General features: G+C 31.3%; 1 long non-coding RNA gene across 1 annotated transcript; it reads right to left on the minus strand.

Annotated features, from left to right (window-relative positions):
* Positions 1-408: 408 nt before the first annotated feature.
* On the minus strand, positions 409-1914 carry LOC140879360 (uncharacterized). The gene is made up of 4 exons (XR_012149397.1): positions 1801-1914; positions 1626-1682; positions 681-767; positions 409-529 (listed from the first exon to the last, which is right to left on the minus strand). It is a non-coding gene; the product is annotated as an uncharacterized lncRNA (long non-coding RNA).
* Between the last annotated feature and the right edge of the window lie 3371 nt (positions 1915-5285).

Below are 5285 nucleotides of genomic sequence, written 5' to 3' on the forward strand. Positions count from 1 at the left end.
TAAATGAAGCACGCAATGTCAGCAATGAAGATTGGTTATAGTTGCTAATTAATCTCCAGCAATTAAGAAATAAAATTTCACACATTTAGAACAAATACCTCCCAACTACGCAGAAATTAAAAAAAGGCTATTGTTTCGATTAAAACTGAGAACATTCTTCAATATCATCAAAATTCTGATGTCATTGCATTCACTCGTCCAGAACATACATCTCACGTAGAAAGTTTGACAAATTGACCAATTTAATTCTTTATAGAGAGCAGTTCTCAGTCCTAAGATATTTAACATATTGGATATTACGATTAAAAGTGACTGAAACAAGTTTACCATCTTTCACCAAATCATAGGTTAAATATTAATCTACAATACACGAGAGAACATATACATGCACCCGTGCCAATCCCAAAGGCCAAAAGAATTGCACAAAAACAAATGTAATGTCTCGGAGAATAGTTCATACATCTTTTAAAGTGAGAATAATCTCATTCAGGATACGGAAAGCCTTTGAATTCTTTTCATCCAAGTTTCTCTGCACATAAGAAGATCACTTATTTATATTCAAATAAAAGACGAAATAGTAAGAAAATTAAAGTTCTAGAAGCTGACAATTAGTCTTAAGTCTTAAAAAACCAGGTTCACTTATTTATATCCCAACGTACACAACCAATTTAGGCACCTACATAGGAGTAGACAAATTCACTTCATTCATTTCTAACTTTATCAGATTGAGCTCGGCTGTAATATTGGTTTTTGATTGATCCTGCAAACTGAAATGTAAAAAAAACACTATCAAACATAACAACATATTGCAGTCGACACAACATCTTCGCCAAAAAAATACATGTGTTTAAGTTTTATAAAAATAAATGTAAGTATCGTTTTGTATCTGTTTCAAGCCACACACACAAGATCACAATATATGATCAAACGTGCCAAGTATAGAATTTCCAGCATTTCCAGCATAAAGTTTTCCATGTAGTTTGAAAACCAATATCCCAAAATTTGGGCACTCCAAAGCAGACACACAAACTTCATTTTATAAGAAAATTTTAAGAATTTCCAGCATTTCCAGAATTTCCAGCATTTTAAGCGCTCCAAAGCAGGCACAACCATACAGGCACAACAAACTTCCTTTTACAGAATTTCCAGCATAAAGTTTTCCACCAGCATAAAGTTTTCCACGCAGTTCGAATAAGCCAATTCTACGTATAAAAGTGGATTTAAATAGACAACCTATTCCAAAAAACACTTTGCTTAAACCTTTATTTTTTGAATACGATTCTAAAACAAAATATATTCCAACAATAGCCTTGCAAGTCTTGTGCAGACAGAAAGGTTGACAGAAAATTAAAATATACTTTGTAGTGAAATATATAGAAGGTTGACAGGAGGAAGAGTATTTCTTCTGTAACTGATTAAGGAAATAAATTACAAATGACCCGCTTCAAATTAAATTCTGCAACACAAACCATCTGGGACTCCTTCAAACCAAACACACCATCACATTCAATTAAATAGGCAAACCGCACAGAACTATCTTTGGTGTTATACTGCCGATGGAAAAAATAACTTTCTAATTACTAAAATGCACAAGGAAAAGAGAACAAATATAGGAGATAAATTACCATAAGATAGTCATCTGGATTATCCTTTATAACAAATCCATACAAGTACAACAATTCCTGCACCAAGCATATACAAAGATGGATAATAGAAACTTAATAATGGAAATTAACCTAGAATAAGATACTCCATGTATTTGAAGAAACTAATGGCATGCTAAAGTTTCAGATCTCAAACCTCTGCTTTTACTTTGTGTGAATGCAATGCAACATCGGTTCGGGCGTTTTCATATCGCCATTGAAAGTGCCACAAAACCCAATTAATCTATTCTTACTTGCACCAATCGAGTTACAGGATCTTCTTTCCAACTGTAAATCTGCCACATAAATTTGCAGCCAAAAAGTAAACTACCAAAGATGGAAAAATGAGACTAGTAGAGAATCAGGAACGATGAAAAGGAAAGATGCACAAAAGAATATATCTTTGCAGACACACAGATATCAATGTAGTAGAAGTAGAAAATTTCAATCAAGAAAGCTTTTAAGACCATCCAACCTGGCCCAAATCCAGACAGATCTCAAACCAAAGCAACAGTGTTAAGACAATACCAAACAAAATGAAAAAAGGGGGAAGTAAAAATCACAATAAACGGAGAAAATAAAGTAAATTTAGCCATATTGGGGAAGAGTAGGAGAATAATTGGCACAGAAAAGTAGTATAGGAAATGGGAGGGTCTAGGTAGGATAAGAAAGCCCTTTCTCGCTTTCACTTTTACCATTTATATTTTATTTCCTTCTCTTATTTCCTCTTTGTTCATGGTCCCCATCCTTTTGTCCCCCTCCTCACGGGAATTCCATGGTTGGTTGAATTGGAACTGGGTTTACAACAACTCACAAGCAAATGCACACACAAATTCAGTAAATAAACTCACATTTAATAATATAGTTCTCTGCAACTCTGTGTGTTCGTCCTTCCCACAACCTACTTTTCATGAAAGGAATTCAGTGAAAATGATAACTTTTCTTTCTCTGTCAACTGCATTGCAAGATTAATTAAGTGAATACATCTTACATTTTCATGATTAGGCTAAAGAAAAATTACCTCCAGAGAGCAATAGTTAAATTAAATCAAAATAAATGTTCAGGAAGCATTAAAAACAAACCGAGTATATTACCCAAGTCCAACATGGTACTTGTTCAATAGTAAAATAAGGAAAAAATGTTTAGATTAACAATAGATACCAAGAAACCCAAACAAGGAGCCCACGTGCAATTTGAGCTCAGTGTCCTTCCCCATGAACTTACTGTGCTATTATCACACATAACAACAACAAAAAAATATTAATAACTATTAGCCATTAATAAACATGAATTAAGTAGCATTATGTGTAGTCCCTTATTTTAATTAAGCGCATTCTCAAATTGTCTGATCCATTACTCGCGTTTTTATACTGCACAATTTTCAAATAACAAAATTACTTCATTCAAACACCTCAATCACAAACAAAATTGTTTAAGTAAAGAGGGATGAAACTGGTCATAAAAACATATAAGATCTACCTGCAGATAGTATGCGTGCTCCCAGACATCGATCCCAAGCAGAGTAACCATATTCGACCCTTTAGTAACTAGAGTATCCTGCCAAAGTTCGACCCTTTATCTGGAAAATCGTTGATTTATATAACTATTTTTAGCTATTGAATGGCATAGGCTAGCCATATAAAGAACTCATCTTCTCAAGAAAAATCAACATATATGTTTAAAAGACAGAGAACATATACTTGCCAACAAATTTTCACTACATATATATATATATATATATATATATATATATATATATATATATATATATATATATATATATATATATAACTTTTCCAACAATCAAGCATGATTTTTTTCCTGCACGTTTTGACTATATCCACCATCAAGATCCATCCATTTTACGATATTCTTTTTGGCGCAGCAAAAAACAAAAACAAAAAAAATCTCAAGATACCTTACTTTGTATATATATGCATCTAGAAATTCCAAAATTTAAGCAATTGATAACACTATATTCAAATTAATTTCAACCATGAATCACATAACCTAATTGTAAATCAATTACACAACATGACAGATATTTAAAATTCAAAAAATTGTTAGCATTTTTCTTAGGGTTGTCTTTCCATGGAAATATTTAATTAATAAGGAAAACGAGATTTGGAATTTAACGATTTAAAATGACTTCAATACTTGATGGAAACCAATCCAAACACACAGAATATAGATAGTAGAGATTTAAAATTTCACAAGTCTTTTTACTTAATTTCTTTAATATATATACATATATACCTGGGGAAAACGACTCCACAAACACAACTATAATCTGTGATGGCACGAGTCTTGGAATGAATTTTGCAGTCATATTCAAAAGCTTAACTCTTTAAGCACTTTGAGCACTTCCATTTCTTTTCGACATGCTTTCTGCAGAGTGCGTTCTGATTGTCTTCACTACCATTTTTTTTCCAGATTGCCAACAAAAACCCATACAATATTTTGCAAAAGGATCAGAAACCTTCCTGACCATAGTCACCTCTCCGAAGCTGTGCTGGATCGGCGATTTTTGGCCTCAAAGTGGAGATCGAGAGAGAAAACCCTAAGAGAAGGAGAGAACGGGTTTGTCGATGGAGCAAGAGTAAAAATATCGTTTCTAGATTTTACTTCACAAATTATGCATATAAATTTAATTTTGTCATTTTTTACTTCATCAAATACATAATGCGAAATAAAATACAACTTAAAATTTTAAATGAAGCCCGTGTTTTTTATTTGAAGAAGTCTAAAATTCATATTACTTCAGTAATCTTATTAACAAAGTAAATATATGTATATTACTTTGCAATATTGATTGCCGAAGTAAAAACTGGCGAAGTATATTCTAACTTTTCTACTAGTGTATAAAGGATTGAAATTGCAAAGTGACAAACATAGATGACTAAAAAAACAATTTTATTATATATATTTTAAATCCTTTGAATCCAACTAATTAATATTAGTTCACAATCTAACTTTGTTTATCCTAATTCAACACCAATAATTGATGAAATTTTTTACTAAATTTTTTTGGTCCCCTCATGAAATCTATACAATTAAATTGTACATATATTTGAATAGAAAGAGCTTGGTTCTCCACTTCTCCTAAATATACAAGTACCCACGTGCATATTACTTATAATTGATATTTAATATATATCTTCAATAAACACGAAAAAAAGATTTTATTCATACACAATAACATTTTATAATATAATTTCGAACAAGATTACGTACCCTTCCGGACAAAACATACATAAAACAAAAAATCACCTACAAAAACAGCAAAACATGCAATGTATGAATTCACAAGTTTAATTCCCTTATTATTAATAATCAAGTGTTTGTAATTGGTGCAAATAATTAAACGGCGGTGAACTAGCTAATTACAACTAGCTAATTAATTATACATATACAAGTACCCACGTGCATATAAGTAGCTTGATATTTAAGATATTTATATCTTGAATAAACATGAAAAAAAACATTTAATTCATCCACAATAACATGCAATTTATAATATAATTAATTTCAAACAAGAGCAGTACCCTTCCAAAACATAAGTAAAACCAAAAATCACCTACAAAAACATCAAAACATTGAATGATTAATAATTCACATGCAACAAGTTTCCCTTATTATTTA

This window comes from Henckelia pumila, chromosome 2, assembly GCF_033568475.1.
Source record: "Henckelia pumila isolate YLH828 chromosome 2, ASM3356847v2, whole genome shotgun sequence".
NCBI classification, from domain to species: domain Eukaryota; kingdom Viridiplantae; phylum Streptophyta; class Magnoliopsida; order Lamiales; family Gesneriaceae; genus Henckelia; species Henckelia pumila.